The following is an 11852-nucleotide window of genomic DNA, read 5'->3' as shown; positions in this document are numbered from 1 at the left end:
TTGATAAATTCTTAAAGCGTTTTAAAAGTGGGCCACATGGGGTCCAAAACTAGGTCACTGGGTCATATCTTCTTAGAAACATCTTTGTAACACACTTAAGACAATTACATGTATGTCTCCCCCATTCATATTGCTTTGCCCTGTCCGTCAGTCAAGTCTGTACGTCACACTTCGTTTCCGCTCAATAACTATAGAACGCTTAGACCCAGGAACTTCATACTTTGTATGCTAGTTGGTCATGACTAGTAGATGACCCCTATTGATTTTGAGGTCACTAGTTCAAAGGTCAAGGTAGCCGTGACCTTGAGGTGAAGAAACGGTTTCCACTCAATAACTAAAGATCCTTTGGGTCCAGGAACTTCATAGTTGGCATGCTAGTTGTTCGTGACTAGTATAATGACCCCTATTGATTTTGAGATCAAAGGGTCAAAGGTCAAGGTTACCTTCAGGTTAAAAACGATATGTTGGCGGTGACACGCTTGCACCCAGGAACTTCATACTTTGTATGCTAGTTGGTCATGACTAGTAGATGAACCCCATTGATTTTGAGATAACTAGGTCAAAGGTCAAGGTTCGCCGTGACCTTAAGGTGATGAAACGGTTATCGCTCACTTACTAAAGAACGCTTGTACCCAGGAACTTCATACTTGGTAGTAAATGTGTCATGACTAGTAGATGACCCCTATTGATTTTTTGATCAGTCCGTTAGTCAGTCAGTCAGTCCATCAGTCTGTACATCACACTTTGTTTCCGCTCAATATATAAAGAACGCTTGCACCCAGGAACTTCATTCATGGTTTGCTAGTCGGTCATGACTATTAGATGACCCCTATTGGTTTTGAGATCAGTAGGTCAAAGGTCAAGGTTGCCGTGACCCTGAGGTGAAGAAACGGTTACCGCTCAGTAACTAAAGAACACTTGCACCCAAGAACTTAATACTTGGTATGCAAGTTGGTCATGTAGATGATCCCTAATGAGTTGTGATCAGTTGGTCAAAGGTCAAGCTCACGATAACCTTGAGCTGAAAAGTAGTTTCCGATCAATATTTGAATAACGTTTGCGCCCAGGAACTTCATACAATACAAACTTCATTAACATTTTCCAAGATTAATCAACAACACCTTTTCTCTTCACTATTTAATACGGGTGAATAAACCAAACTTCACTGTTGGTTCGTCTCGAGTCCAAAATTACAAATTTCATGTCTATCATTTATTTTTTTCTCAGCAACGACCACACAATAGGGGAGACAAGCGCTTTTTGAAAAAAGCAATCTCTAGTTTTTGTCTATTGTCCATCAAACTTCATCAGAATGTTTTCCTTGATACAAATCTAAATCTGCTTGACATGTGATAAAATACGTCACTATGTCAGGGTCTTGTTTGTGTGGAACCATATCTTGGACGAGGTTGGTTGCATTATGTTCAAACTTGACCAGAATGTTTCCCGTGATCAGGCCTCAACCAGAACACACTAAGTACATTATATTTGGTCTACTAGTCATCGAACCTAATCAGATTCATCTTGATGAAATCTTGGATAAAAATAAAATGCGTCTCGTGTGATTATGAAATGGGTCATAGATCAAAAGTTTTTGTCTGGAATCATATCATGGCAATGGTTGGTCAGATTATGTTCAAACTTGGACAATATGTTTCCCGTGATAAATTATAAAAACGTTTTAAAAGTGGGCCACATGGGGTCCAAAACTAGGTCAAATTTTACAAACATCTTTGGAACACACTAGAGACATATTTTATCAAATGTTCATCAAACTTAATAAGAATGTTTTCCTTGATAAACTCCTGGACAAATCTAAAACCTTGACATGTGATAAAAAATAGGTCACTAGGTCAAGCCCTTTTGTTTTGAACCATATCATCGAAACCATATCTAGGACGGGATTGATTGTATTATGTTTAAACTTCAGAATGTTTCCCTTGATCAGGCCTCAACCGCTTGTATAAGTGGGTATCATGGGGTCACAAGCTTACATCTTTGAAATCGTTGGAAAACACAAGGGGCATAATATTTGGTTCAGTACCCACCAAACCTTATTAGAATGTTCCCCTTGGTGACCTCTTAGACAAATTTAAAACTGGATTACATGTTAATAAAATAAGCTCTCGAGATCATATCTGATATGTTTTGTCTTGAACCATATTGTGGTCATGATTGGTCAGATAATGTTCAATCTTGAAAATAATGTTACCCTTGATGAAATCTCACCTCATTTGAAAAGTGGGCCACATATGGTCAAAAACTAGGTAACTTTGTTAAATCTTTGAAAAGTCAAACATCTTGGGAACATACTTGAGGCTATCTATCTGTTCAAATATTAGTGACTTAATCAGAATGATTTCCTTGACGAAATTTTGGACTATTTTGATACTAGGTCACATGGGTTAAAAAACTAGGTCACTAGGGTAAGTCTTAAAAACCTTTTGGAAACTACTGGCTTTAATTTTGCAGTATTTCTGTTCAAATACATATGAATCTCAATCAGTTTATTTGCATTGATGATCTATTTTATTAGTGTTAAACGTGGTAACGTGGGGTCAAAAACCAGGTAACTAGGTCACACCTTAATGCTACACTATATACACTATTATTTTATTTCAAACAATTGCGAAACAAACTCATATCACAGCCAACGTTCATAAGACACTTAATAAGAACAATACTAGGTAAAGCAAACTATTCTAATAAAAAACATCGAGTTTGTGATAAAAATATGCCCTATATGTTAATTTCCACTTCATAATATGCTAATAGTGGAATTACAAGGAAGTCGTATACATATTTGTAATATAAGCAAACAGTTCTAACGTTTATATATTGCATTCCGCGTCAATATTGTAACTTAGATACCGGCTAATAAACAGTTGTTGTTTTTGCATTGTGATGCATCCGTGATATTCATTCTGGTCCAATCTACCCAGTGAAAATCTCTGATTTGTAATTATTTCCGAAAGAATATACAACCGCAATGGTTATAAGCTGTGATACAAAAAACATGGGATGAATGCGTGAGTTTACAAATCGATGAACTGACAGTTAATTCGCCGGTAAAATACAGGTCAAATGGGTTTATGGGCATATTGAAATTATAGTTGTGTGTGTGTATGTAAGCTTATTCATACTCACACTAGGGCCTTGCCCATTCGGCGAGTGCTCCGTTAAGATTGTTACTCATTTTAGGTTTTTGGAGCCTAGTGCACAGACAGAATGTAACCCTGGTTAGAGCTACCTTGGTTCTTTAACGTGCACCAGTGTATAGCACTGTCACACGGGACCTCCATTTAACGTCCCTCCCGGAAGACGATCGGTACGTTTTTAGTGATGCGAGGGGGAATCGAACCTGCAACCACTGGATTGATAGTCCAGTGTGTTACCACTAGACCACGGATCCGCCACAATTATAGTTGTGGACAAATTAATGTTATTTTATGGCCAACGTGCCACGTTTGTGACATGTATACTGCATTTCCATTGGCCAATCAACACCTCGCTATACAATTCACACCCTCTAAGCATGGCCAAGCATTCGTTGATAATCAAGACGTCGACGAGGTAAGGTGTGATTGTTATATTCTAATTATTTTATTGCCATTTAAATATATTTTTAGTGTTCCTCTTTTTATTAAAAACTTTTCATAGTTATAACACAAATGACTCTGTTTAAAGGTACTAAGAATCTTATTTCTAGTCATTAAGATTTTACATCTTTCTTCTAATTGACCTATGAAGAACATGAGTGGAATATGTTATGGTGAATTTAACTTAGATGATCGGTAGTTAGACTCGGGGATTATATACATGTATCGTGTGCGTGTAAACTACGGAGAAGGTACTTTGTTATAATATATGTATAGATATCCAATTAAAAACAGCTGGAAAGCACAACCATTGTAGACTGAACTTATTCCAATTTTAAAATATGAGAATAGTTATTTTATAACGTTGTATGACTGAGCTGCTGTCTTGTATGAATATTGATGAAACCATTTCAGATATAAATTCTAATAAATTTATTATCTCTCCACATAAATGAGGAGACATATTGTTTTTGCTCGAGTGGTATGTCTATCTTTTTGTCCGTCCGTCTGTCTGTCACAAATAGTAGCCGCTTCATATCTCGTGAACCGCTTGACGGATTTAATTATAACTCGCCACCAATGTTTACACATTGATTACGTGCATAGGTCATGCTAAAACCAGCTCAAGGTCAAGGTCACACTTAGAGGTCAAAGGTCATATGGCTACATTTCGTGTCCGCTCCATATCACGTGAATCGCTTAAGGGTTTTTTAAGATAACTAGCAACAAAAATATTGAGACGATGTGCAGATGCCATCATACAACCAGCTCCACATTTAACGTCTAAAATGGGATATGACTGATATAGAGTATGTTTCTTGTTCGCTCTATATCTCTTCAACCGCTTTAAGGATTTTGAATTTACTACCCACATAAATCATATTGAGACGATGTGCAAAGTGCATGTAGCAACCAGCTCGATTCAAGGTCAAGGTCACACCTAGAGGTCAGGGGTGATTAGACTACATTTCGTGCCGCCCCTTTTCTCTTAAACTTAATTAACAGCATATAAAGGGTTTTGAAAAAAATCGCAATAAATGCACAATATGAAGACGATATGCCAAGCGCATATAACATACAGTTCAGTTCAAGGTCAAGATTGCATTCAGAGGTCATATGATTGTAATATGACCTTATTTCTTGTTCGCTACATATCCCTTGAACCGCTTGAAGGGTTTTGAAATAGCAACCATCAATGTTCACCGTATGAAGACAATGTGCAGGGCGCATGTTACAACTAGCTCGATTCATGATGAAGGTCACGCTTACAGGTCAAAGGTCGTATGACTTTATTATTACATTTTGTGTCCGCTTCACATCTCGTGAACTGTGACAGTCGAATGCGTTTGAGAGGTCCATTAGAACTACAACTACATATTTGTCTTCCGCCAGCCTTGATAAGGTATTTTGACATCCACATGTCTGACAACAACATGTTGATCTGAAAGCTGCAAGAAAATGACGATGTTTTATCAAAATGACTGATACTTGCTCATTTATGGCCTGTTCATATAATCTGGACATTGATTGTATAATACTGACTAGTCTATAGTTCTGATCTATAAAGGGGTCATATTTCTTGGAAATATGAGTAGCTTGTGCTAGCTAAGGATATGATCATTGACTTATGATTTTATAGGTCATGTTTCAGATGGACCTTTTAAAGTATCTTTGCAAGCAATGGTGATCTTGGGGGAATCAGATCTATTCAGTTGTTAGTTTTGGTTTTAACATATCAGTATATGTTCAAATATCTTAATCAGTGACCGTGGTGAAACGAAAATCAGCTGACATTTCTGAAATGTGAGTAGCTTAACCAGTTTGCAATGTTCTGATTTCCAGTGTTCTTGATTGGACGGCTTGTATTGTTTATAAGTCTATGGTACCTAGAGTCCATGCAAGGTTGGGGATTCCTTTTCGGGGGTTCTGTTTTACTGGGCATGCTCGTCAATGACTTGGTTTAAAGATGTTCGTGAGCAATATATTTCATCCATGTCCTCAAAATATGTGCGATATGGAACGGTACATGAGAAAGATGTTCATTAAAATATGTTGTCAAAAGTCTTGTATGACCTCAAAGTGATATCCTTTTTTAATAAAATAATGTTGTTTTTTTATAAATGGTCCCCATTGTTCTCTTATACTAGTTGCTATAAGGTTGTGACAGTCGCCAAGGCCGCCATTAAAGCGGGTAGTTTTACACATAGAATACCTTGCATTGGTGAGGATTACATCACTAAGTGTGGGCATGCAGTTGTTCATAAAACGTGTGTTCAGAGATAATATTTCCAAGGCTTAAGCTATCACAAATATTATGAAGAGTTCTACATGTATCTCTTTTCAGTTAATCATAGTTCAAATCCACTATGCAGGTGATATGTTAAAAGATTTATCAACATTTTGTCTAAGCACTAAGATCAAAAAATAAAAAGGGTGTGTCTGACATCGACGGTTTGCGATACAAGCACAGACTACCAAAAATAAATAGCATACATAGTGTGGTTATCTGTCTGTCCAAAATGGGTGCGTTAACTGAAGAAGTATGCAAGCGAGGTTTATGATACTTTGTCTGTGAGTAGTTAGGGCCTAATAATGAAATAATGCATACCCTTGAAAAGTTGCAATACTATGGCAACACAACCAATAGGGGATTATTGTACTGCTAGAAATATTAAGTGATTCGTTCATTCTAATGTTGATCGGCATGGAAAGTGTGCACATGATTTTTTGAGATTGCACTAGTTCTAACAAAAGTTATGTCCCTTCAATGAGTAAAAGATAGCCTTAAACAAATTGTGTCGCATGTATTTCCAAAAGAACTGCACGTACACTCCTGAAACGTCATAGAAATGGTGGTAACCGTTAGAACCATTTGTATGACATTTCACTTGGTCTCCCAAACTTTATGGAACAATACTCGGTCATCAATGTTCTGATAGTTATTGTGTCGCAGCTACAAATGTATCACACAAACACCCTTAAACTTAATATGGATGTTGTCTAGTATCTGCATTTTGTGTGACATTTAACTGCTTCTAATCTAAATTAAGGCCTTCTACTATGTTAAACTGATCTGAAAAAAGTATAACACTCGTTATTACAAAAGTTATGGCCCTTTACACGTAAAAATGGTCAGAAGAAACTTCAGGCTTACTTGATACACATGAAGGTCTAAAATTATCCATGCGTTATTAACAACGGCATAATAATGGTGCGTTCTATAACGCACAAGCTTATAGCACGACATTTTACCATTTGTGTCCATGTGTTTTTTTTTTTTTTTTTTTTGGGGGGGGGGGGGTATTCATCAGTTCTATGATAGCTCTTGTTTAATCAGAAACATTGCCATATGACTGACATACATATAGACCAGTAACAGGCAGATGGTTATTCACAAATCTGCCTCAGAGCCCTACCAACTGAGCTACACATGACATACGTATAGACTAGAAACAGGCACATGGTCCTTCGCCACACTACACTAGCACAGAGCTCTACCGACTAAGCTCCACATGTCATGTACATATGGACCAATAACAGGCAGATGGTTCTTCCACTATACTACCATTATTCACTACTAGTGAGAGATTTTAGGTGGCAGTCATATTTCTAAGAAACATTTTTTACAGATAGTGTTCATAAAATCAATGTATAATATACACTATTTATGGGCATGCAGGTAATGTTTTCTCTGAAATGTATGTCATACATATGTTTGGCAGAAGAACAATGTCTAACAAGTATGTTGTTCATTAAAGGCCTTACAATGATGAAGTTACGGGTAGCAGTGATCGGGGTGGAGCCGCCGGGCTTTGCGCCCTGAGGCTTCTGTCAGCATGTGGGGAGAGGTTTGAGCCCGTGGGTTTTGAGCAGCTGAACGGGATCGGGGGCACCTGGCGGTACACGGACCATAAAGGCACCATGGCGAATGGAATATCAGTACATTCCAGCATGTACAAAAACCTCAAGTAGGGGAACTATTTGAATTACGAAGTCGTTACTTTATTTATTATATTGGCAATGACTTTAAGTGCAATAAAATGCCTAATATATTACCATAACATGTATTTTATGTGATGAATTGCAGCTGGGTGCCGTTTCAATGAAGATTTTAGTTGGTTTTAGTCGTAAAATGAAATGATCTTAGTGTCATACTTGCGTTATTTGGCTGCATATTCGTGAGAATTGAACTTGAACCAGTATTAGAAATAAACACATGGTTGAGGAAATAAAAATAAACAATAGTTTGCCATTTGTGACGTACGTGTATACACATTCAAGTTAATTGAGGTTACGACTAAAACTTACTGAAATGCCCAATTGTAACCCTGGATATGGCCTTTATGATCTTCAATGACTTCTACCTAATATCAATATCTTAAAGGTACAATTTGCCGTGATCTTATGAACGAACTATGCCCATTTGCAGGACAAACATACCGAAGGAAGTGATGGCGTTTCCAGGGTTCCCGTTTCCACGGAATCTACCTTCCTTTGTCAGACATGAGGATGTTCTTCAGTACCTCGAGGATTATTATCAACATTATGGCCAGTACAAGTACTTAAAAGTAAGGACAAGTAAAGTGACCTTTCCAGTAGACATGGTCTGTGAAAGTGATGTTGAGATTTAAAGGGACGCCTTTTATTGGGTCAGACGTAGAAAAATCAACTCTGTGTACAATGTGAACACAACACTTTTTTCAGTAATAAAACATCAACATTTAAAATTAGTGATCAAGTGTAAATGAGACATCAATTCTCTATGAAGCAAACAATGTTAGTTAGGCTATTGAAATTTTTGTAGTGTTGGTTCAGTTTACAGGTAAATTCAATGGACACTGAATCAAGAAAGCTGTGAATCAAATATTTATATGTACATATAAATCAAGCTTTTTGTTTACTGGTCGAATCTTATAAAAACGTATAGACCAATACAAGTTGTAAACAAAATTGATTAATGTCCGATCTAAATTGTGATAAAAAACGTGTTATGAACTCATTTCCAGTTGAGGACCAAGGTCGATCTGGTGGAGCCTGTTACAGAAGGAGCGAAGACTCAGTGGAGTGTAACCTACAGCTCTGAGAACCATACACAAACTGGGCAGTTTGATGCAGTCATAGTCTGTAACGGGTAAGCGTACCTATATATTAAGTTGTATAATGTGACATTTTTATCAGTAGGAAAAAAAATGTTAACAAAATAAACTTTTTTAAGTGCAGATATGTTTTCTGGTGTTATTCTTTAATAATACCAAAACGTAATGGCATAATCTGGACATTGTTAGAGGGACTGGAGCTGTGTTGGTGTCATGCAACACCATAGACAGACCATTTCTCACCATCATTTAGGATACTCGCATGGAACTTAGTAGACAAATTGTCAATGATAATGCACGCATATTTATCAAAGTTAATTACTTTAGTTTGGCTAAAATAATTGTTGAATTATGCCCTTTAACCGATTAAAAAAAAATCGCCAAGCATTAATTTAAGATGTCCAATCATCACCAAATATGTAAAGTCAGAGTGTGTATGGATATCTTGGACAAGTCCGATAACCAGCTACATTGCCTGAGCCACTCGAGTGTTGTCGCACGTTAACTTTATAAGTTACCTTAAATCTGTACTGTCAGATCAAGAACTTTAGAATTATTTGTCCAAGTATCACCAAATTTAGTGAGAATGTGTATGGGCATAATACCTAACGGAAGAGTTCAATTACTAACATTATAACTTGAGTCACTCGAGAGTTATGGCCCTTTAATTAAGGAAATTACTTTAAATCGGTATTGTCCGATCAACAAGTATTACCAAATTTGATCTTGTCCCATCAATAATTTTAGAATTCTTTGTCCAATCATCACCAGATTGGGTCCGAATGCGTATGGGCATCATTCCGGTTCGATAATCAGCCATGTTGATTCCGACTTTCCAGAGTTGACTCTTGTTTCCTAATGCTCTTTGAATTTGATAACAGTGTACCTCAGTGTTTCTATACCACGTGATAAATTGCGTTATAAGTGCTATGTCCGAAAGCAATAGTTTGCTCTTTTTTTAAAGTCTTCATTTTAAGCAAAATGTTACCTTCCGACGAAGCATATATGACGTAATTTATCACGTGATATATACACACACTGTACCTTCAACAGACGATATATTATCCATATTCGTTCCCAGCCATTATTCAGTTCCGCTGGTTGCGCACATGAAAGGTGAGGAGAGTTTTAAGGGGAAATAACCCACAGTCATGACTACCGGGTACCAGACGTGTACAAGGACAAGGTTGTCGTCTGTCTCGGGGCCGCAGCCTCCGGACAGGATGTCAGCCTTGACATTGCTACTTCAGCAAAAAAGGTGAACACTGTTTATTTGACATCTGAAGGTCAACTTTTTTCAGCTGTCCGACTTACATTAGAAATATTTATAGCATGCTATTTGTTCATCACTCAGTCACAGCAATAGTGTTTGACCTACTGACTTACTGAGAAAGGTCTTTGTTGGGACATTGCAAACTATTTTCTATGAGGTTGTTTATACTATAGTGTACGTACCATATATACCAAATTACTTCGAGGTAGGATTAATTAAGTTTGCATGTTTATTTACCAACGTGTACTTTCCGTAAAAAGGAGTAAGAGGTACAAATAAACGCAATACATGTTCAACGTTCCCTTCTTTTGCAGGTGATTCTTAGCCACAATAAACCTAGTCTCGAAACTGTGTTACCAAGCAACGTGTGTCAGCAGACTGGTATTGCTCGCCTCACAGAGAAACTGCTGTGTTTACAAACGGAAAAGAGGAACCAGTCGATGTCATCATGCTGTGCACTGGCTACAGATACAGTTTCCCATTTCTGTCGCCAAACTGTGCGTTGAATATAGAGGATGAGAGGGTAACTCCCCTGTACAAACACATTATTCACACAAGGTATCCAACCCTGTCATTTATCGGCATCTGTAAGACGATCTGCCCGTTTCCCCAGTTCCAGAACCAGTTAAAGTTTGTTTTGGCGACGCTGGATGGTTCCCTATCTCTACCAAGCGAGGCGGAGATGGAGACGGACACGGAGGAGGACTTCCGGGCCCGCTTGATGGAGGGGCTTCCTGTCCGTCATGCCCACCTCATGGGGCCCCGACAATGGGCCTACAACGACATGCTTGCACACATGGGCGGTTTCGAGCGATCCCGCCAGCTATACAGAATCTGTATGATGAAGTTCACAGGGTCAGAGTGACCGACCTGCCAGGATACAAGCGGAAGCAGTATAGACTGACAGGGGAGGATTCATTTGAAGAAATTGAGCTCACTGAAAGCTAGCCAATACTAGTGATGATCAAAATCAGTGCATCAAACACCATAAGTTCTTTATTGCATCTAATATATATATAATTAGTCACAGGCTTTTGGTATGATTTTTCTGTCATTAAATCATTTCTTCAATAGGTTTTATGTTTGGTATTACGATCGAATATGTATTTTGGCGCTGAAAATGAGCACATGTTGTACTTGTCATTGACGTCAGAAAGACCAGCAAAGTACACTCATTTCATGGATTACGTTACACTAATAGCTGTGATTGTTATCACCATGATTCAGCATCAATAAAATAATCGGTATGTTATACTGGTAGTTCATTTATAAGAACGAACACATGGGATACTATTTAACACCAAATGTATCAAATCTAAGCATTCAGTATGGACCGTCAACAGATACAACTTTATACAGACAAAAGTAGCTCTCAAATTAGTTTAGAAGGTCAATTAATGACTGTCTGATAAATGTTATCGATATGCTTTTATACAATGTTTTTGATTGCTATAAGAGGCTTAGATAATAAAAATACGTATAGAAAATATAATCTGATGATAGTTTACCAAAATAAAAACACCACATTTCATTAGTAAAACAGAATAATGTCATAGTAGAATTAACTAGAAATCAGTAAATGCGTTGATTCTCTTCAGGCGTTATGTTAGCAGATTTTAAATTTCTAAAAATACTTTTCGGTTTAAAGAAATCGGTCTTCGACATCCGATTCGAGCCAATGAGGAAATCGAGCCAAGCGAGTTCCAGCCAACGGGGTTTGACTGTATATCGAAAATAAAAAAGTTGAACACATGTTAAAATAAATTAAGTAAGCATTATGATTATTCAAAGCGTTATGCCAATAAATAGATCATTTTAAAAATGTTTTCTTCTTATGATTTGCTGCTCGTCTTAGAACCTTTTTTTGTAAATCGACAATGATCA

General features: G+C 37.4%; 1 pseudogene; it reads left to right on the top strand.

Moving 5' to 3' along the window:
* Positions 1–7368: 7368 nt before the first annotated feature.
* LOC128244516 (uncharacterized) lies at positions 7369–10916 on the top strand (annotated as a pseudogene).
* The last annotated feature ends 936 nt before the right edge of the window (positions 10917–11852 follow it).

Source organism: Mya arenaria, chromosome 8 (assembly GCF_026914265.1).
Source record: "Mya arenaria isolate MELC-2E11 chromosome 8, ASM2691426v1".
Classification (NCBI taxonomy): Eukaryota; Metazoa; Mollusca; class Bivalvia; order Myida; family Myidae; genus Mya; species Mya arenaria.
This window is presented reverse-complemented; position numbering and strand designations above follow the sequence as displayed.